The sequence below is a fragment of the Eublepharis macularius genome, chromosome 7, assembly GCF_028583425.1.
Source record: "Eublepharis macularius isolate TG4126 chromosome 7, MPM_Emac_v1.0, whole genome shotgun sequence".
Classification (NCBI taxonomy): domain Eukaryota; kingdom Metazoa; phylum Chordata; class Lepidosauria; order Squamata; family Eublepharidae; genus Eublepharis; species Eublepharis macularius.
In genome coordinates, this window is record NC_072796.1 from 93,368,312 (window position 1) to 93,392,216 (window position 23,905).

Genomic DNA, 23,905 nt, shown 5'->3' on the forward strand with positions numbered 1-23,905 from the left:
ATTTTGACTATTTTCACATATATTTGTAAAGGTTTTAATTTTTTTTTAAATAAATGCTCCCTAAATAATAAAACAGCTAAACATAATACAGGTGTAGTCATTTACATTGTATCCAGAAGACTGCATAAGCAGTAGATGTCAAGAAAGCTTTCCTAAAGTGTTTATATGCAAAATGACTTGCAGCTTACTGCCTGAAAACCTCACCTTGAACTTATTATGAGGGCAATAATAATATAAAAACCATACTTGGTAACCTGTACTGTGTGGAAACTTTGGTTTAAAACACAGCATGCCTGTAAGTGTGCAATCTATAACGCGTGATCAAGACTAAGTAATAATATTCCAAATGCCTAGAAAGTAGAAGATTGAACACTAAATGAAATGAACTACGTTCTCAGTTACATGCATATCCCAAATGTCAAGGGAAATTTGTTCAACACACTGCAGCTACAAAGAAATATCTACTGCTACTGAATGCCCTGACAGTGGGAAAAAATGCTTTCAGAAACATCATATAAAATTTATTATATCATGCTCTTATGCCTTTAAACCCTTTTAAGCACACTCATTCCCCTGTCCACAGGAAAAAAATATGAATACCATTATATATATATATTTTTAATTCCTTTGTTCATCCTACATATATAAACACAAACCTAGTGCATTCATATATTAACCTACGAGATGAATGCAATATAAGAATATAGAAAAACACATCCAAGTCTTTAGAACCAAACTAGCTATTTGTCTATGACTGCTATTGTCTTTAACGATGAAACAAAATGCTGATTATTACAATAACACAGAGTGCATCTGGCCACTGTGCAATCTCTGCAGCTACAAGAAATCGTAGAGTGTAACAACAAACAATTGCAAACAGGTTTAGATATTAATATGATATTTAGGTAATAGTCTATAGGTTGGATCAAAGGATTACTAATGGACCACCACTTGCAGAATGACTCTTTCCTATATCTCACTTTCCTTTACAGCCCACTGTGTCCACCAAAATTCTTATATGAAAGGCCAGAGAAGTTTCAAATAAAACAGAAAGTGTAATTCAGATGGGTGTCTGAGATGGAAAGAGAGAACTAGTAAAATCATCTCTGTTCCATTATCAGAAGATTATTTCAGATTCACTATGGAACTTATATAAAGCAATAAAACAAATGTATACAAATAAAACTAATGCAGACTCTGTATTGGCCTATATCTGAACATACATACTTGCTGAAATACTAATATACTCATTTAGAGCTTTCCAGGAATTTTCAAGCTTCAATTTGTGTCTGCTACTTCAAGGATATCTTTTGGGTATTTTGGCTTGCTTGTCATCATTTTCACTATGATGAATGCTACCATAATACCACATAGTATCATCAACCAATAAAGAGTTTGTATTTTGACATTCGATCTTGCTCTTTTAACTACTTTCTTCTGTTAATGCCAATCATTTCAGAAGTAAGCAAAATGTCAGCTGACTTTGTTTTATTAATCATTACTGTTTGATGAATCAACTAAACTTAATGATCACATACTTTGCTAGAATTATTAGCTTCACATAGTTGGCTGCACCTCAGTTTCTATTATCAGCAGTAAAACAAATGTTCTGCATTGCAAACTTGTTTCCTGCCAAGGGTATAGGACTGTAAGGTCATTATAATAAAATGAAATTCAAAGTAGAAACAGAAGAAGGATATTTTTTTCCCACAGAACACAGATTTTTAAAATAACTTAAACTTTAACAGATTTTAACTGTTTTTCATGGAGGAAACACTAAATCGGCTATTGTTGAGGACTGTGTTTGGAACTTCTTTACAGCTCACAGCAAATATGGAACTGTACACCCTTTAGTAAATTGTAAAAGTCTACTTTAGACACACACACAAACTTCATCACACATTCACACCAACTAACCCAGGTGATATATTCATGTGCAGAAAGTAATGAGCAATCCAGCTTGCCCACAAGGGACACCAGCCACCATAATCATGGGAATCACTTCTGTGTAGACATTATATTCTTCTCGTTACTTGTGTCTCAAAGGACAGAGTTTAGGTGAGCTGTCCAGTAGCACCTTTAAGACCAACCAACTTTACTGTAGCATAAGCTTTCGAGAATCACAGTTCTCTTCTTCAGGTGCAACATGGCTAACTCCTCTGGATCTAGGTGAGCTGTGAGGATGTTTTTATAACACGAGAAACGTCCAAAGAAAGTCTGACTCCTGAACAGTACTGGTGCTCACAAGGGACACAATAGAAGCCCTGGCTACTCGAATACATGAAGTTAGCAGAGGGAAGCAGTGGGATCAACAAAATGAACTTGGGCAAGAATGTAAAACTCAACAAAGGGTGAGACAAAATGGAAACAAAATAAAGAGTGAGAGGGTCTTGTAATGTGGAGGAGTAGCATCACATTTAAAAGAAATTTCAGAAAGAATAGGAATGGTGACTGAATCTCACTGTTAGAGAGCAAAGTATGGACTCTGAGATTGAGAGGGAACTGAAGGAGAGGCTAAATGAAGGAAGAGGCTGCGGAGCCCAAGGTTTCAACTCCATTTGAAGCTATGATATGTCTAGAGCAGTGATCTCCATCCTAATGAGCATGGGACCCTACAGAGCATGGGACCTAATGAGCATGGGACCCACTGACCTTCCTGGTGTGAAGACAACAACAGGCCAGAGATTCCAGGACAAAAAACACAACTTAAGCACCAGAACACAACTTAAGCACCAAGGGAAGCACCAGAAGCACCAAAGGTCAGATTCATAGATAAATCCGCTCCAACCACTGATCTCACCTCATCATTGGTGTAGTGGTTAAGAATGGCAGGACTTTAATCTAGAAAACTGGGTTTGATTCCCCACTCCTGTGCTTGAAGCCAGCTGGGTGATCTTGGGCCAGTCGCACTTTCAGAGCTCTCTCAGTCCCACTCACCTCACAGGGTGATTGTCGTGAGGATAATAACACACTTTGCAAACCGCTCTGAGTGGGTGTTAAATTGTCGTGAAGGATGGTATATAAATCAAATGTTGTTATTGTTGTTGCTGCTGTCCTCAGTATGCACACACAAGAGCCAAAAGGCATGGCATGCTCTATGAACAAGTGCACCAGCAACAGGTCCATGCAAAAGGAGGCAAGGGAGCTTTATAAGATCTTGCAATCCAGCAAGTGGGTCTCCATGACTGTCTGAATGTCTTAACCTATGGCTTGAAGAACACTGCCCTAGATTTTACACAGGATACAGAATTAAGTTTCAAAGAAGAAAGTGGTTGGAACTGATCTCTTAGCCACTGTTTGTCAGTATCCAAAAGTAGTGACAACCTCATTTTATTGTAAATTGATCCCCAATCCCTTTCCTCCAAGAACTGGGTGTCTCCCCCCCCCCCAAATTTCCAGTAGAAGGAAATCAAGCTAAATCAAGTCTGTGCTTGGACAGGATTGCTCTGTAAAAATCATACTTTTTCTTCATCCTTAGCTCTACTATCACCATTCTAGACATGCACAGGGAACATGTTATATTGCTGCTGCTAGTCAGTTAATTTTTATATACCTGGAGGATTTGATACAGCACATTTGATATGACACCCATAACAAAGGGATAACATTACTTGCATTAAAGTTACTCTTTTTGATAAGGGGGTCATTCCCTTACTCTAGTATATCACTATCACTATCACTATCCCATGGATGTTATTCCTACAATTCGCATCTTCAGAAAATAATACTAATATCTTACTTCAGAAACCAGAACTACTGAAAGTGCCACAAATTCTTAAATATGTATTTGAAATCTTAAAAAGTATCCCAAACATTGACACTCAAATCAATTGAATACCTTGCTATGTTAGCAAAAACCCTGTACTCTTTTCAAACTGGGCTTTGAAAAGCAAGTTTTACAGCATGAAATGTTTAGCTGATGTGGTCAAGACAATGTATTCCTGAAGCATACTTAACAGTATAGCAAAACCATGTATAGCAAAACTGTGCAGAACTTACTCGAATTTTAAAATATCAGACAGAGGTGTTTTTTTAATTGTCTCAGTTCGTTTTGAAACATAAGGCCCTGTTCACTTCATTTAAGTCTTACAATGAAGGGAAGCTTGATCAATCTGTCTTGTGTCTTCTTAGGGTGAGACTGCAATTGAGTGGAAGCAACAGATGAACAAAGCCCACATTCAAATCTGCAGCTCATTAAAATATGTTAAAATGGGGTTAAAATCTCAATTGTAAGTGAACAGTGGTTGGCTCCTTTCAGCTACATATATTTGATTAATAAACCATACATTCATTAGCTCTGAACCAGTGATCATGAGAGTTAAATTTGAATAAATAGCCCTGCTGTTTAGATCTTTAACTAGCTTTTTAAAACATTATTTGGGGTGGGGGGGGGTGCCTGAGAAGTATTAGGGGCTCTATGCCATAGAGACGGAATGCATCAAACCCAGTGATCAGTTGAGACAATTAATGAAGTTCTGTGGGTGCAAATATTATGAGGCAGTTTTTATAATGAAAAAGTCTTGTTTGAAATCAACTCAATAGTGACTAATGGCTTGGGGAGGAGAAGCTACCCTGCACAAAGAAAAAGTATCCCCGTTGGAGGAGGAGACATGACAGAGTTAAGGGATGAATCACGGAGGGAACAGTGTTCCAGTCATTTGGGAAACAAGCCATTTTACACGTTTATTATTTCAAGGGCTAATTTGATTTATATCCCATGCTATTCTATGTCCTTAGAGCAATTGACAGCAGTTTTTGCAAATTTAAATACTTCTGCCTCAAGGAATCCGTAAAGTAAAAAATGGCAGAGTCTGTGGTTCAAATAAGGCAAAATAAAGTAAAAATAACATTTTATAGATTAAGAATATAAAAAAACAACAACCCAAACATCCATATCAGTCTATACACAACCAGTCCCAACAGCAGTCAAAGGAACAGTGCTGTCTATTGTGAATGCTTGATGTTCCTGTACCAGGTAGCCTGGGCGTCAAAGCAGGGGACGGGGGGGGGGGTAGTTGAGAGGACTTACCTCCCAATGGAAGGACTTGCATCACGCCAGGAATGATGTCATTCCCAGCACGATGAGGAAGCAGCAGGTCACGCATGGGGCTCTGCCATTTTTTACTTTACGGATTCCTTGAGGCAGAAGTATTTAAAATCGGGCCCCTCGGGCTAGATGTCATTCCAGGAGCAATACGGAAGTCCTCCACAGAGTGCGAGAGCATGCTGTGGGATTTCCAGCCCACTCTTGTGCTTCCCTCCTGCTGGCCAGGTGAGAGGTGGTGGAGTCTGGGAGTGGGAGACCCCCGTCCCCACAAGGGGGATGGTAACCCTATATAATGCTCTTAATAATAGTACCTTTACATGTATAGCATTAGGCCCATGGTCCTTCTATTATGTTCCAAATGCCTTAGATCTTGTAGATCTTGTGCTATTTTGAACTTTACACTTCATACAAATTTCCTTTATTTAATGCAGAGATTTTTTAACGAGTTCAACCATAGAACTAAAACATCTTTTAGACAACTAGAGATATTAAATGTGAAAGTCTTTTGACTAACAATGATTAGGTGATAATGGAATGTCACATGACCTACACCTATATACAATTCATAAATCTGCACTTAGTCAACTATACTTCAACAGTGTTCTTATAGTTTCCTTATTTTTATTTTTTTTTACAACTTCTAGGGTACCATGTGCCCTGACCTGGATAGCACAAGCAAACCCAATCTTATCAGATCTCGGAAGCTAAGCAGGGTCAACCTTAGTCAGTAATTGGATGACATCCAATGAAGAACAGAGTTTCAGAGACAGGGAATTGCAAACCACTTCTGTTAGTCTCTTGTCATGAAAATCCCACCACAGGTCACCATAAGTCAGCTATGACTTGAGGGCATTCTCCACCACGATCAGGGTACTATGTAAGCCCTTCTCTCCATATAGTTATTCAGTAGAAAATAGCTCCTTCCCCTAGCTTCTAGTAAGCACAATACAGGTTCCTTCTTTTCTCTAAGGACCTAATAGCAAGATGTACAAGAGGTTTCTACCAGAAAAAAGGGCATGAAGGAAAGGGTTAATCCTACCACCATCACTACTACAGCCCCAGTCCAAGTCATTTATACCTTGCTATTTCCTAATGCCTCAGCTGCCTAAGAGGAATGGTGAAATGGGCTACAATGGGCTGCTGGAGGGGAGCCAGGGTTCTCTTATGCTCCTCCATTGCTCCTCCCTAGACATGGGCACGAACAGCATTACGAACAGAAAAAACCCATGAACAGCCCAATCTGCTGTTCGCAAGCAAACAGCAGAGAAACAGGTGGTCGTTAAAAGCCTTGTTCATTGCCTTCAGCAGCCATTCGGCAAGCCAGACAGTCTGGCGCCTGCTGCAATCAATCCCCTTGGCAACCGGAGGGAGGGAGGGAGGGACTGAACTCTGTCTGAACTCCTTCTGGCTTTCCTTCCGGCTTTAACCCTTCAAAGTACTTCCAACAGAGAGTCCCGTTTTTGCCACTGTGAAAATGACAGACAACGGGGAGACCCATGCATCATGCCTTTCTCAGAGTGCAATCTCTCTGAAACTTGGGGGGTCTTCAGAGGACAGTGAGGACTATGTCCCCTGCAAATTTGGTGGGTATTGAACATTGGGAAGGTCAGTTTGTGGGATGTTTAACGGGCCCTGCTTCTTGCACGTGGCAGGAAAGGGCCCTATAAACTATCAGCTGACAGGCGGCAGGGGGGAATCCCCCCCTGCCGCCTGCCAGCTGCCAGTTTAAAGGGCTCTTTAAAGGGCCAGGTAAGTGGGTTTGAGGAGTGGGGGGCTAAGTGTGGGGGGAGTTGGGATGGGGTGGTTCTGGCCCCCACAAACAATGAACAACGAACATGTCTGGGAACAGTCCATGTTCATTGTTTGTGGATGGCACCGAACAATGAACAGGGTGTTCGGGTGTTTTTTTTTCATTCATGCCCATGTCTACTCCTCCCATCATGCACCCCTTGCCATGAATGAGAAGCTTGCCCGCCGCTCCAGCCTTACCTCCTGGCTACAATGTCACCTGCCAGTGAGTCTGCGAGCCCCTCTGAGCGAGCCAGTCATGGATCTTCTGTGTAATATGTAATGTAATGCTTATACACACAAACTTGCTAAGCGTATTCTGGTACTAATTTAAGTAGACATCTTAAATGCCAAGAATTACATCACTAAGTGGATTGCATGAGCTTTCATTTTATTACAGCCCTGTTCCACTTATTAAAATGCTCTCTTGAACAATTCTGGTTTAATATATTCTATACAATGATAAAAATGTGGGAGCCTCCCCAACCACCTCAGGCAGACCATTCTACAAAGTGGGAGCAAAAACACAGAATGCTCAACTATGGGTAGCTTTTGATTCTTACCAATTTTCAGGGTGGCATCTTCAGCAGACTTCACTCAGATGAGTGCAGCTGTCATAGTGAGACATATCAGGAGTGGCAGTCCTTTAGACACATGGGTCCTAGGCCATGAAGGGTTTTTTAGGTGACAGTCAATACCATGAACTGAACCCAGGAACTTGTCAATGGAATAACTGCAGAACAAGTGTTATATGTATACTCTGCCTAGCTCCCAATAGAGAATGCATTTTAATAGTCTAGCCTTGAAGTGACTGCGGTATGGATCCACATAGTCAGATCAGCCTGGTCAAGGAAGGAAACATTCTTCCAAGGCTGAATGAAGATGTTAGAATGCCACTGAATTAAATTGCTTCTCCTGCTATAATACCAGGTTTATATGACCCTAGATTCTTATCTGTGTTAGCGAGTGTCAGCTGAAATTCATCAAATGTGGGAAGGACAATGTCCTCCAATACCTTAGCCTTTCCAACCAGCATCATCTCTGTCATGTCAGGATTCAGTTTCAGATTGTTCACCTTTAAACATTTAACCACAGCCGCCAAGCACAGGCTCAGTACCTTTAACAATAACGGCAGTTTGGACAAAGAAATATAGAGCTTGGTGTCATCAGCATATTGATGACACCCAACTCCAAAACCAAAAATGGTTTAGAGATGAAATAGCATGGGAAATAAGACTGAACACTGTGTAACCCCTCAGGATAAGTTGTACACTGATGACAACTGGTTTCCAGCAGTAACCCTCTGAGTCCATTCCTCAAGTAAAGAGTTAAACTAGTCTAAAGCATATTCTAATTCCTACTTCTGCCTCCAAATGTCTCAACAAATTGGCATGATGCACTGCATCAAAGGCAGCAGATAAATCTAAGAGCAACAATGAAGCACAGCACTTGGATATTTTCAAGAGGTCAACTAAAGCCAACAGTCTAATCTGGCCTGAAACCAGACTGAAAGGGGCCTAAAGCAGATGAGTCATCCAGGAAGGACTGGAGCTGTTCTGTAACAACTTTTTCAATCACCTTATCCAAAAAGGGAAATAAGAGATGGGATGTTAATTGGCTAGCCCCCTTTTTGCCTTGTTGGCGTACACCTGGAAAAAATTATAGTAAACGTTCATTGGTCTTAATAAAAGGTATGGCTTTTGTTTTTTGGATTATGAAATACTGTGTAATGTTAAAAAAAGGGACAGTAGATGGTGCCCTGTTGGTAAACCCAGGCAACCCATGCTAACAGCTAACCTGTTTAACCAGTATACTGGTGGTGTTTAAACATGTTTGTCTGCATGGGCAAGATAGTTTGTGGTAGCTGCATGGGCAAGATAGCAATATGGAACAGATGAAAGAGAACTCCTGCAGAAGAAGATAAGCAGTCCTATTGCAGAGACTGAGGCAGAAGGTAACACACCAGAATCTGGGAACACTCTGAAGCCCTAAGAAAAAAACTACGTCTCCTGAATCAAGTTCACCATAGACAACAAAGCAAGGCCTCATCTGCTAAGAAGGAACTCAGACTTTTCAGCCAAACAGCACAGAATCTTGTAGAATCTCCTGTTGCTTGGCATCAGCAATTTCAATTTCTCGCATACTTTGAATGCGTTGACTGCGGTGAAAACAGAAACGGAAGTGGGGAAGGGAAAACATCAGTGAATAATTGTATTATTGTTATTGAATTTACTGTTGCTTTCTGTTTCCCATTTTTCTCCCTTTTATGAGTCCACTGGCTTGTTGTGACCATCTTTTTGCCTACTTGTCTGTGGCATGGTATTTCCAATATGAATGTTTACTAGCTTCTCCTCTATTCCCATGTTCCCTACAGGATTATGATGCAAGTTTTTAGGAAGCCGCAAAGGTAGGGATTGATATAATGTTATTGTTTGCAGATGCTGCAATTCACAGGCATGTTACCCTGGAAACTAACAGGCTAGAGTTGTATTGATGCATATGAGAGGTGGTAGCCTTGCATCAAAAGGAACACACCTTTTAAAATGAAACTGCTTCCAACATATTTTTTCATATACACATATGCACTATAGCATTTTATACAGATTTTTCCTAACTGAATCCTCATTTCATTTTTTATCAGTCTCTCCTCAGTATTCAGCCCTAAACACCAAGATTCCATAAGGAAGTCACCAATAGCTGGAATTCAGCTGGCTGTGCAGGTACTGTCCCTTTAAATGGACCACAAAACTATCTACATTTTTAATCATCTTGTGTTGTACCAGGGCAGCTATTGGCCACTGTGTGCAATAGAATGCTTGAAAAGATGGACAACTGATCTGATCTTATGCTCTTCTACAAAAGCCGTACTCAAAACGAAGCAAGACCTTGGGCCTAGTGTCTAGTCCTTTTGCACATGCAAAACACTGGTGCCAATGCTGGGCACCAGTTTCACCTGCTGCCCAGCATTGGACAAGGCAAAGAAGTGGCATGGGTGTCTCTTCCAATTTTCCAAAGCCCTTCCTTTTGGTCTTGTATTATTTCCAACAGAGCTTTTGCAGAAGAGAGCAGCAGTGTGAATGTCCCATCCACATTCTGCCTCCTGCATGGCCCACATTAAGAGAGACCATCACTTTGCACCCTCATATTTTACTCAATTCACAAAAAAGCCCCCCAAAACTCACCCCTCTGAAGATAGGGTAGTGAGAGGCAGTCGCTAGGAAACGTCTGGTATTCACTTCTGATGAAAAGATGTATATATTCCAGAAATTTTGTAGCTATTAAAATGTGCCCCCCCTCCCCAAATGGAAATTTGAGAGGAAATTGATATACATGCAATACTGACTTTCTTTAAAGAGTGAGACTAATGACCCAGGTTTGAATCCCCACCTCGCCCCCCCCCAGCCTACACACACAGGGTATTTGTGAGGATAAAATGGAAGAGACTGAAGTAAACCTCTTTGGGTCCCCATTGAGCAGAAAGGCAGGGTATAAATGAAGTCAATCAATTAATCAACAAATAACATAAAATGCATAATAGCAAGTCGACATATTTATGAAATTTAAAAGCATAAATGCTGTAATTTTCTGCAAGCAGAATTGCAATACACCTGAGGTATTTTACTCCTTGTACGAGTCCTGTATATTGTGACCTCTCTTGACTTGCTAGGATTCCCAAAACATTTTTGCTGCCACCAAAGGCTCTTTAGTTCTCTCAGTTCTACCCATTGTACAGGAAGGCTTACTAATATTTGGCAGAATAAGAGAGCAGTCAACACATGTAGGTGGCTATAAAGTAAAAAGGGATCCTTCATTTTACTTAAACAGATATAGTGTTTACTTAGAAGTACATATGTAAATGGTTCCAGGGTAGTTCTAAAACTGTAAAAATGTCATTAAAACTACCAGCTTCTTAGTAGCTTCAAGAATTTCTTGGAATTTCTGCATGTCACAGCCACAACAGGAAGTGTTGCAAGCATGGGCAGGATAGCAGAAAAGGGTGCTGGGCAAGATGGCAGAAAGTCTGGATTGTTGGTGTCTAATATTTGCTGCCAAAGGACTGCTAGAAAAAAGAAATCTTCGGGCTTCTTTTAGGTTACCCTCCCCACAACTGGTATCTTGCATTTATGCATGCTGCATACAATTCTGTCCACGCAAAGGAATGTTTTCGAATATCACATCACATTTATTCTTTTTTTTTTCTTCTGTAGCAGCAAAACTCTGGGAAGTGGCCTTAGAGCATTTGCCACAACTGACCCTGAAAGCTCCGTCTCAGACACATTGGAGTGCTCACCTGGATGCTGTCAAATCTGTTTTGTGCAGTTGCCACAACTAGTTGATGCTTTACAGGAGCTTTCTCATGCCACACATCTTTGTCAAGATGGGTACACACAGGCAAAAAATATATGTAGCCATTTTGTATTCAATTAGGGCTCTCAAGATGGCAAATAGTTTAAAAATGGTGATTCAAATCAGTTTTTGAAACAGGACATGATATATATAAATCAACAATTAGATTTGGATGGTGATATTTGTTGGACGATTACATTTGTTGCATCAAAGATGCAACTCTTAATTTAAAAACTGAGTGATGCATTTATCAATATTAAAAATAAGGTTTTTAAAAACTTGTATATGCTAAGGTACGGTTTCTCTGATCCAGTGCTGAGTGGTAAAATTAAATTCCCGTCTTTCAACCAGATGGTTCCAAATAATCATCTTCAGTATTTTCAAATTGTTTAGCTGATAAATGTGGATTGTCCTCCTCACTTCTAATGAAAGGAACAGAGAAACTTTTCTGCAGGCCTCGAGAGCAAGGCTCCTCCAAAACAATATTTGTATTGCATTTGTATTTTAAACAATGGTGTCAAATTTATTGAACAGCACCCCAAATAAAATCACGGAAGGCACAATTTTTTTCTCTCTGGTTTTATACAAAGTGATAATAGGTCACTAGAAAGCAAACAAAAAAAAAGAGTGTATGGTCTCTCCTTACAAGACTAAGCAAACTGAAATGGGGAGTGATTAAAGAAGAAAGGGGAAGTGCCAAATGGAAAGGGTGAGGTTAGAAAAGGAGTTATACCAAAGAGAAAATGGAGCCCAGTTATACTCTGTTGCTCAGGGCCCATAGAAACGAAGATCTGGCTTTCATAGGTCTAGAGATCAGCCTGCCAGCACTCATATTATAAAGTTTAATAAAGCACACACATGGTCTATGTACCCAAGAAACTGAGCAACTTTTCAAAGTGAAAAGTGATGTAACTGCAAATCCTCTTTCCCTGTACATACTCTATATGATGGTAAATATAGAATAGGTGTTTGCGCCTTCGAGTTACATCATTTAGAAATCCTGCATTACCTTATTTTCTGTTGGTGAGGCTGACTTCCCTTTGTTCAGAAACACATCATCAAAATGTCATCTACTGATTAATCCCTCATGTTAAATGGACAGAATTTAAGAGCAGACTAGGATAGATCTAAAAAGAAGAACCTATCTTGTCCATGTTCAGAGATTTTATAACCCCTTGTCTAACCCCTTGTGTGACTCTGGCAGAGGTGATATAGCTGAAACTGTTTGTCTTTTTCTGGCCAAATTATCTGCATATTTATGGTCCTGTGCCTGCGAAGCACATTGTCACCCCTCTCACCTAACAGCATTCCCATTGTCAGCTGTTAATCTGTAGAAAGGCCATTTGAGTATGTAAAGAACCAATTATTGTACCCTTAATGTGAATCTTGGTGTGTAGGGCCTTTCTTCACAGATTCACAGAAGTTTTGTTAGATCACTCCAGAATTTCCCAATTATTTAAACATAAGTTCCCAATTAACTAAAATTACTGTTTTTCTAATGGAAAAATTAAATGTGATACTATCTGAATGAGTGAAACCTTAAGCATTTCACTCATTCTTAAGGAAAAATGTTTCATAGTATTTCCCAGTTTTTTTTATTGTATAAACGGGGGGGGGGGGGGCAGGAGAGCCCTTAGGCTTGTTCATGTCATACATTTTGAGAGACGAAACTCTGGTCTTAAAAAGCATCCCACTCATATTACATAGGAGGGTTTTTTTCAATGGTTCCCTAGACTGTCCCAATTTTTCCATCAAAATTTTGGGGCAGGAAATGGGGAATGTTTTCCCCGTTTTTTTCCGGGGCCTTCACATCTTTAAGACAAATGCAACTCACTGGTTCAAAGCGGCTTCATTCTTAAGGCTAGCTAAGTTCACTTGAAACTAAGCTTCATATACTTTCCACCTCCACATTATGTGGGAACTGTAGTTTGTACAAATAGCAGCAAGAGCAGCAACAATGGCAGGAAGGAAATGAAAGCAAAGGTGAGCAAGAGATGAGAGAAAAGAACATCTCAACTGACAACATATCACCATTTGGTCATTTAGTAATGGTCATTTAATCACACTGATCACTTGGCAAGAGTAGATTAACTGATTGCAACGTTTATATATAAAGATTTATACAAAAGAATATCAAAAAAGCAAGGAAATATGAAATTGGACAATTCTTCTATTGAATAGCCAACTCATTATTTTAAGGCTACCCATAAGCAACTTTGAGAAACAGAAGCAGGGAGCTTTGACTCTCAAATATTCATACCCTGAAAACCTTGTTGGTCGTTAAGTTACTACTGGACTCAGATCCTGCTGTTCTACTGCAGACAAACTCAGTTACCTACCTGGAACCATACGAAAATATGTATATTTTGTGCACTTAATATTTTGTTGGAGAAGAGAGGACTGAAAAATATTCTTATAAGACTATGTATTTTGAATCAGAATGTGAAACAATGACACATGAATCTGACTATTTATTTAAAACATTTATTAGCTGTCTTTCTACTTTTCAGGAACTTAAGGCAACTTACAATATAAATAAAATAACAGTAATAAAATGAATAACAACAAAGTTTTTTAAAAAAGTTTAGGACTGCCAATAAACATAATTAAAAGCAGCCCTAAATCTCTTCAGTGGCTTCCTGAAGACCAGCAGTGACGGGGCCACAAACACCTTCCTGGGGATGCTGCTCCATAATCACGGGACTGCCACCAAAAAGGCCCTCTCTCATGTACCTACCAGGTGAGCTTCTTTAGCTGACGGGACAGTGAGGAAGGTCTCTCCTTGTGATCTTAATTCCCAGCCAGAAATATATGGGATAAGACAGTTGTTCAGATATCCCAGTCCCAAGCCATGCAGGGCTTCAAAGGCCAAGACCAATACCTTGATTAATGCTTGGGAGAGGACTGGTAGCCAATGTCACATGCTCCTGACAGCCAGCCCCAACCAGCAGTCTAGCTGCAGCATTCTGCATTAGCTGCAGCTTCCGAATGCTCTTCGTGGGTAGCCCCAAGAACAGCTTACTACAATAGTCCGATCTAGATGTAACTAAGGCATGGATCATTGTGGCTAGATCTGACTGAGCCAGGAACAAACGAAACTGACACATCAATCAAAGCTGGGTCAAAAGCACTCCAAACCACTGAAGCCACCCAATTTTCTAAGCTTACTGCTGTGTTGAGCAGCACTCCCAAGCTGTAAGCCTAGCTTTTCAAAGGAAATATAACCCTGCCCAAGACAGGAGAGATCTCAAGTTCCTAGTCTGCCTTTCTGCTAGCCCAGAAAACCTGTCTTGTAAATGAATTCATATGGCTTCTTGCATCTGATTTATAATGTTTTTATTTAAATATTTTCAAAACTGTTTTAAAATTGTATGCAGTTATCTGAATCGATTGACTTAATCATGGGGGGGGTGTATTTATTAAATGTTATTAGCCACCCTGAACAAAGCAGGGTACAAATACACAAACAAATCTACTGCTACTCATATTTTCTCCAAATACAGTAAAATGAATTTAATCAGAAGTAACTCCAATGGAAAATGTAAAATGTTTCCCATTTAAATTTATTGATCTTACAGTAAGTTTGATTTGGGCTGAAGTCCATATTTAAGACCAGGGTGTCAGGGAGATTGCCCCCACCTTATATAGCACTTAGTCAATAAAGACAATTAGTTATATTACACACAAATCTCTGATCATACGTTCAAGCTGGAATGATTGTAGGGCTGTAAAACAAGTCCAGTTGACTTAGAAGCCTATAAGACCAGGGATTCTCAAAATGTAACCTGACACTTTTTCTGGTGCCTGCTGAGCATTTTCAGAAAGCAGGTGGCCCAAGTGAAACTGTGCCCAGCAGGGCTAATTGTTTCAGTGTCTAGAGCGCTATCTCTTTAAGGCAAGGAAGGGCACCTCGTGCGCAGGCTCAAAGGAGGCCTTTGGCAGCTCAAGGAGATACTCTGTATTCTGATTTGGAATGCTGAGAGGCTGGCTGTGCATTTTAATTGGTGCTCAATGAGGCACTGCTACTGCTGCACGTTTCACTCTGCCTGCAGCACTGAGATCACAGAACCTTCAGGCTGGACTGTTTCTTTGTACTGGGAGGGGTGGGTGCAAAATGAGCAGATTCCAGAGATGAACAGCTTTAAGTAGCACGGAGGGAGGAAAGGGGGGGAACCCTGGTCAACTTTAAAAGTCAGGAACCAAAGGCCCAGAAAACGCAAAGGAGAACCCACAGGAGGAAATGAATGGTGCACACTCATAACTGAGTGTTCACCATTAACAAAACTGCTGCATCATTTAAAGTTGAGAGGTGCAGAGAAAGGAAGATTTCATCCTCCAAAAATTCCAGCAGGCAAGCTTGAGGTAGTGTTGTGTTTAGTTCAACCAGGTGACGTTAGTGGAATGCAGTTTGGCTGGAACCTTTATGACAGTAGGCAAGGCATAATGGAGCAGTAGAATTGAACCATATGGCAAAGGGGGGGAGTAGGTTTTCTTTTCTCACAGATGAAAGCAACGTACTCGAAAGAAAATGTTGCATTTTCAGGAGTCCATAGATAGAGATGAGAGAGAACTGGAAAGCAGTGAGGGGGGCAGTGGCCTTTCAGAGTAACGGAAACAACAGTTAGTACTGTCTGTATGACTATCAAGGCTTCACGTGAGGGGTTGCTGACCCTGCCTCTGGGATTTTCCGTGTGTGGTGTACTTCTCTCCAGGATCCACCCTCATCCCTAGAGCTTCCTTTCCTAACATTGTCTGTACTTCTATTCTGTTCAAGTCCCTTGACAGTGCCCTCTGGCAGCAATCGTTAATCTGATTTTCTCCCTGCTCTTTTTTTCTTCTTCTCTGAATTGCTCTTTGCACTTGTACTCCTTGCCATGATATGGTTTTAAATTTTATTTTACTTCATTTATGTACCACATTTCTCCCTAGAGGGAACCCAATGTGCCTTATATACTTCTTTTCCATTTTAACCTCACAACAACCCTGTGAGGTAGGTTAGGCTGAGTGTAACTAGCCCATGGTCACCCAGCAATCTTCCGTGGCAGTTTTGGGTTTGATATGAATTGCTAATAGTATACAATATAACAAGTACTACGTTTTAATCTGTTAATTTCTTACATATTATTTGTTTATTTACATTATTAAATGTAAGTATGTGGCTCTGTGGTTGGCTCCATCTCTTCAGGCAGCCATTTTGTGCTTGCACCCATCTCCCTCTGTCAGAATTCCAAAGGTGCCCACAGGGTCAGAAAAGTTGGGGATCCCTGCTATAGACTGTGCTGACCAAAGTAACATACAAAGGACTGGAATGCCTGAAAACCAAAGGCTAAATGAAACTACAAGTTAGTTCAGACTCAGTTTCTTCATATAGAGGTAATCACTAGAAAAACTGGAAAGTAAAAGATAAATAAGACCTAACTGGGTATTCATATCAAGGGTTAAGGCCTTATCCACAATGTTCTCAGAAATCTCTTCTATTGGGAAACTGGCTGGAACAGACGATACTGGCTGGTGGGAAGCAGAGCACAATCAATTGTAACATACAAAGTGATAACCCAAACAAATCTGCAGAACATGACTGTCTCTTGACCAAAACTGATATAAACAGACTAGATGAAGTAGAAAGCATTTGCAAAGCTATTTTAATGACACACTGTAAGTCAGTGCAGATGGTCATCATTTCAGTTCAGCCCACCTTCCTTATTTTTGTTACCAACATAGAGTAGTTAGCACTCTCATTTTATTGCTGCATTTACTTTAAGCTTTCAGTTCTTGTGTCCAGACCCAAGCCAATTTTGGTCATTTATCATGGTCTTCCTGATGCACATGTTAACATGCTATCCATTACCTGCATACTTAGAAGATATATCTCAGAAGGCTTTATCACAGGAGTTTTATGAATGTGTATGTTGGACAACAGAGCAGAGGCAAATGTACATGGGAAATTTGCTTGTTTGAAGGGGCCTCCTGTTAAAGGGCATATCCATTTTCAACAGGCAGGGATGTTTTGATATTTGGGTGCTTTCAACATATGTGATCCTCAACATGCACTTTTATTTTGTATCATCTTAAAAGAAGATAATAAATTATGTTCTTAAGAATGTTCAAGTTAGCTTGGAGAATACTTTCCAAGAAAAGAAATACAGCCACATCTCCAGCAATTCTGAAGCTGAGACAGTAACTGTTAAATATTTCATAGCAAACTGTTTATCATTAGGGATGTGCACAGAAATTTTACTCAGGTTCAAGTTTATTTTGTTTAATGGTTTTATTCAGATTCAATAACTTTACATCATGCATTCAGACTCATACCTGTATTCGAGTATGCTTACACTCGTTTCAAGGGGAAATATTCCCACCTGTAACTTTTAGCCTCCCAATTAATTAGAAGGGAATTCTCAGGGATTGTACCACTTACCCAAGGGACCCTCTTTACAAAATTTCAGGCAGATAGCAGAAAGCATCCCTCTTCTAAAGGGATTACAATCCTCACTTTCAGTAAAGAAAAATGGTACAAGCAGGCAAGCACTTTTCACAACAAGGGAAAATAGGAAGGGAAAGAGGGTTTAACAAACAGGACATGCTTGGACTGGAATTTAAATAACTTTTAAAATGCACATATCTACTTATCATACTATACCTAAGTTACTTAAGGGTTACTTATTTAACCTCTGAAACTGTAACAGATTATGTACTGTGAAACTAAATTACATATAACAGTCAGTGTGATGTGGCCTTCAAATGTCTGATAAATCCAGGCTCAAATCTCTATTCAGACATGCAGTTCAATGGGTAGCCTTGGGTCAGTCACTCACTTTCACTGCTTCCTACCTCACAGAGTTGTGAGGATGAACTGGAGAAGGCTCAACCACATATGCCACCCTGATCTCTTTGAAGGAAGGACAGAATAAAAATGCACTGAATAAATATAAAATGAAAATACAATCATGCTTGTGATTTTTATTTTCTTTCTACAAAGGAAGTCTGCTGCTGGAAATCTGTGGAAAACAAAGAGCTTTCATTAGGTATTGAGACTACAAGATTACATTCATGTTTAATCTGAAAGATGACTGGTAATTTAAGGCTATTCTAATGAGATCTGTTGATAATTACAGTATAGTTTCCAAGGCATTACTACCGTTTGAATCTGAGTTTAGAATTTGAAATATTCAAAACCAAATAAAACAAGATGACCTCATGTATAGTAATTGGTTGATCATACAAATACTTATTAAATATAAACACATATGCTTTTGTAGATTTGTTAGAAAGATTAGTTAATTGCTTAATGAAAGATGTCTTTCAGATACTAATTCCTTCATTTAGTTCAACAGATTAAATTTTATATGAGGAGATATTAGTATGCATGCAATGAAGTAGCACGGCCAACTGAAAAAGCTTAGATGTTAATAGATGGAACGCAGCTATATTCTAAACTAAAAATCTGTAATCTTTATTGCATACATTGAAGATGATCTTTCATAGGATATTTATTTATATTAAAAAGTGTTATTTAATAGATCAACAAACACCACAATCTGTTCAGATTTAGATGCTTTATCTTCATCATAAATAAATTATGAAATCTTTAAACTGTGCATGAAACTTAAAGAAAATGATCCTTAATGAGCAATAAAAAAGTCATCTTCCAATGCCACAAACCCCCCACTTTGCTGACATTTAAAAGTCCAAGCAAATATATTTAGCAATTATTATGTTTATCAACAATTCCATTTTGCACTGAGCAAAACCAATCCACTTTAATTTATTAATAACTGGCAACACAGTGGCGATGTTAACAATTTTTGCAAAAGCAAATTATTGGCAATGCCAACAGACCAAGGTCATGTGTTTTTTCTTTCTTTAAGCTAGAGCTCAGTCTGGCATGATTTTTTCTTTTCCCCAGTAGGGTGCATGAGCTCTCTAGCTTCCAAGTGTGTTTCCTACTGCAGTTACATCTTGGCCAGCATACAGCTGCTCTGACCAAGTCTTTGCATCTACAATGGGGTCATCCCACCACCTTCTTTTCAGATCAATATGATCAGTACAAACAATAGTTTGATTTTGATTGCTCTACAGCACGCTTGGGTAGAGCCTCTGAATGCAAAAGGATTGCTTCAAAACAAAGGTCTGGTTCATCATCCAAAGCGTCCCTTTTCAGACAGCTGCCTCTGCCACACTCACCCTGACAAACGTCCAGAAAAACAGATGGTTTCAGCATTCATGGGCAGTTTAGTGAAAACCCCAGAGTCAACTATTCAAGACATCGCATCACCAAGCTGACAACGGAGCAGTTTGTTGTTAAAAATTTAGAAAAATACATTTAAAATTTTTGTCCATAAAAAGCGACATCACTGAGTTGGCTCACCCTCACAAGAAAAAAAGGCAAGCGTTCCCAAACTCAGAATGTAATAAAACCTTTTATTCAGTATACAGATTAGCTTTAGTGTTACAAGCACACTATACATGCAAGGCAGTCCTGCACATAACACAGGACTGCAATACTTAGCTACCAAGAATCAAGTTAATAAAGGAGAATCTGTCTCTGCTTCAAATACCCTTCTTGTTGTTGTTCATTAATGGGAGGCTGAGCCAACTTTTACAGATCTGCATTTAACTCACTCTACAGGAAGGCCTTACAAGGCAGCTGGTGTAACAAATGGTTAGGATACTGAACTACAAATCTAGCCTTTGCCCCAAACTAAGCCATTCTCTTCCAGCCTCAGCAGCCATCTGCAATATGAGTAAAACAATATCAACCTACATTACAGGATTGTTGTAAAGATTACAATACAAGATAATACATGTCTTGAATAAAGTGATATATAAATGCTACTTATTATATTCATATTATAAGTGGAGACCTGTTCAAATTCACTAGGCAGAGAGGACTATAAGGATGGGATGTATGGCACAGATCGAATCTTTGTGAATTTTTTCTCCATTGTGCATTCTTTTTTGTTGGCGCATGACAAGACTCCTCCACCCCACTACTTGGCTTTAAGGTAGTACAGACTTCCTTAAAATAGGGGTGGGGGGTTAAAAGGAAAGTTTGAACCCAGGAAAGGGTTAACTCTTAAGAGAACTGAAAGATACTGAGGAAACAGGCCTGGAAAAGAGGAAGGAACAGAACAATATACCCAAGGGGAAATGAGATAGCGTAAAAATGTCCAAACCACCAACCACCCATGTCAGAGCATTGTGCAGGGTTCTGACCAGAGTGACTCTCAGACACTGCATATCACATAACTGTTCAAAGATACAGAACCCAGCCAGAAAAATACATTCAGCCCCTCCCCCCCACTCTTTCCTTCCTTTACTCCAAAAGATATCCCATGTTCAAGAAAACATTCATACAGCCCTTTCCTTCTGACAACTTTGTCTAAATAACCTCACTCTCCCCTCCTCCCAATATATCAAGCCCCTTCAGTTTCTGTTGGCCTAAAACTGGGAGGTTTTATTCAGAAACTACAAAGTTGCTCAAAAGGGCTGGAGTTGATCCTGTGCTATATGTGAGCTGCTGTTGCATAGTGATTAAGTGGCTGGGATGCAAATCAGCACTCTGCTGGTTTGAATCCCACTATGCCATGAGCTTTGCAGGTGGCCTAGGGTAAGCCACTCCTCTCAGCCCCAGCATCCCAGCTGTATTGTAGGGATAACAATAACACTGGCTTTATTCACCACTCTGAGTGGGCCACTAATCTGCCTAGAAGCATAGTATATAATCACAGTTATTACTATTATATTTATGGCACTCCTTTCTTATGCACTGGGAGAGCATGGAATGCATACTTGCCATTTTGTGTGAAACACAATTGTTGCAGCTTTAGTAAGCACAAATGCATACCTTGAAAACCCAGGAGTAACATACCATGGCTGGAAATCATTGCTCATTTCGTAAGAAAGGTGAACATGCATACAGAGCTCTCCCAGTATACAAGATAGGCATGATGGAAATAGAATGTCTGAAATGCTATAATTTAAGTAGGCTATGTTCTTTAAAGTCTCAAACCTTCCACTGCCCTAACGAAACACAAGAAGTACATTTTCTTTTTTAAAATAGACATTCTAGGATCGAAACAATCCTTTAGTTTAACAAGAGCAAGGGCTCTTACAAAGTCACTCATATTCCAAATCCATGACTATTGTGAGTGAAGGTTCCAGTCTTCTATTGCATCCAAGCTGTAAAGCCAATGCATAGTCTCACATATTGAGCTGCCTTGTTTACTTGTTTTACTTAATTTATACCCTGCCTTTCTCCCCAGTGGATACCAAAACTAACTTGCATCATTCTCCTGTCCCGCATTTTATTCTCACAGCAGCCCTGTAAGGTAGGTGAGGCTGAAAGTGTGCTACTGGCCCAAGGTTACTCAGCAAGCTTCTGAAGAAGAGTGGGGATTCAAACCCAGGGTCTCCCCGATCCTAGTCTAATACTTTAACCACTATACCACACTGGCTAGCTTACAACTAAGGCTCCATGTACCCACATGTCCCCTTGTTCTTTCGGTGGACAGACAGGTGCCCAGTCTTCTTTGGTAGGTTTAGAAGAACACCAAAGATGAGTAAAGGTGTACATGGGGAAGATGCATTTAGCTTTCCAGAGACTCCATACTTTTGTATATGCTTGTGTTTGGATGAGAAGGACAGCACTTAAGGTTAGTAGATATAAAATACAGTGAGAAAGGATGGGTCCAGTCAGGACAAGCATCTGTATCATCACAGAAGAACTTAGGGAAGAACGCTGGAAACGGATAAAGGTATATGCACAAACAAAGCTGGAGAGAAGGCAAGGATAGGGAAGAGCTGAGCATCTGTAACTTAGTCAGGTGCTTGGTCTACATACTGGGGAAAATTCCGGGAGATACATGATACACATTGAACTACAAATTTATTAATGTATTTTGTTAAATATGTATAGCTTGCCTTTCCTCTTGGCTCACAGCAGACAGAGTCTGCAAAACAGCTGAGAGTGGGGAACACTGTCTCTATGGGAAGTGGACGCTACAGATCTATATGCAGCAAGAAAGAATGACAGATGGGCAGAGTGTACTCACAGTAAAAATATATGGAAGAGGAACAGGGTGGCAGCAAACAAACTTTGGTGTTTGCATATGCTTTCAGTTGAGTTGGGGATAATAGGACATACAAGAACTGCTAGAGTGAAAATGTATGCTGAGAAAAGAAATGCAATCCAGTCATCGATGACTTATGGCGACCATGGCAGGGTTTTATGGCAAGAGACTAACAGAGGTGGTTTGCCATTGCCTGTCTTTGCAACTCTGGTCTTTGTTGAAGGTCTCCCATCTACTTGCTAACCAAAGCCAATCCTGCTCAGCTTCCAAGATTTGATGAGATCAGGCTCCCCTGAACTACCCAGGTCAGACTTATGCTGAGAAAAGAAGTGGATGCATATGGAATGTTTAACTGTAGGAATAAGGCTCCAAAGTATGTGAAGTTTCATCAGCTGGGCCAGGTCCCAAGTTATTATTAATGGGAAATTCACCTCTTTAACCTCATTCTACGGGCCCCTGACAAAAATAAAAACCTTTAACTGCTACTGATGTTTTTGTACAGATATGCCTGTTTAATTGTCCTGGAAACTAAATGATGTCCATTTGGTTTTCTCCTCTTCCAAGTTCTTTCCTGGCCACTTCACATCAGTTTACCCTGAAATAGAGGAAAGACTTAAGATTTCTGTGTGTTTTTAATAGCTCAGATATAAGCAGAAGTTTCACCACCTTCTCTGTATTTTAGAAGCATATGCCCAGATCAGGCTTTTATGAGAGTCAGAAAGATCATCACAATAAGGATTTATAAACAGGGAAATTTTACTCTGCTTGCAACTAAAGCCACTGATTACAAGAAAGAAAACATGTTACATGCAAGTAAGCATCTCAAAAAGACTTGGCAAAAGGTGAATATAGTAGTAAATGCAACACTCTTTCCCTAGAGCTGAAGCTTAATTTCATACAATGATGAATTAAGAGATAAGTAAATCTTTAAAGTTATCAGGTTTCATTCTGTCTTTTTACCTGCTCCGGAATGGACTCTTCACCTGACATGCTTTCTACAACCAGCTGCACTCTTAATTTCCTCATCATAGATAGCCAACCAACCTCTCTTCCCTCATAATTTCACCCAGCATTCTTTAACAAAGGAATGCTTTATTTCTTGTCAGTGTGCTCTTACATAGGAGGGGGCAAATCTGCAAACTTCCCTCCCCTCTTTGTTATATCTCATTCTAACCTGCTATCACCAAACTGATTTTCAACTTCCCTTTCACCAGCAGTTTGGCCCTGATGAGCCTCTGAGCACATGTAGAGTGCCAAGCATGACTAGGCATGTAGGAAAAGAAATTTGACACAGCCTTCTTCTTAAACAGAGAAAGATTTATTCTAAATATGTTGCAGAGTATAGAAAAGGCAAGGAAAATAACATCATGGCATAAAGGCAGACCTAATAAAAGGAAAATAAAACATTCTACTACCTCACTTGAAATTTACTATGATGTTACTTTGGCATCTCAATCCAGCATGGAAAGGATGAACATTCTCCAAGCCTGTAGACTGAGACAAAATGCCCTCACACCTCCATTCCTTTGTTCCTGGTCCAGAAAGAACAGAGACAAAAGGAATATAGATTCTTCTAACTTCTTCCTCTGAAGGGTGGACTTCCCTCCATCACCACCAGTCCAGAGCTGGAAAGTAATCCCTTGTGAATCCT

At 39.8% G+C, this 23,905-nt stretch overlaps 1 protein-coding gene across 1 annotated transcript in view; it reads right to left on the minus strand.

Moving 5' to 3' along the window:
• The window catches only part of LOC129333204 (cytochrome P450 7B1), a 147,169-nt gene that overhangs the window by 93,742 nt on the left and 29,522 nt on the right, over positions 1-23,905 (minus strand). The gene's annotated exons all lie outside the window — the stretch shown is intronic.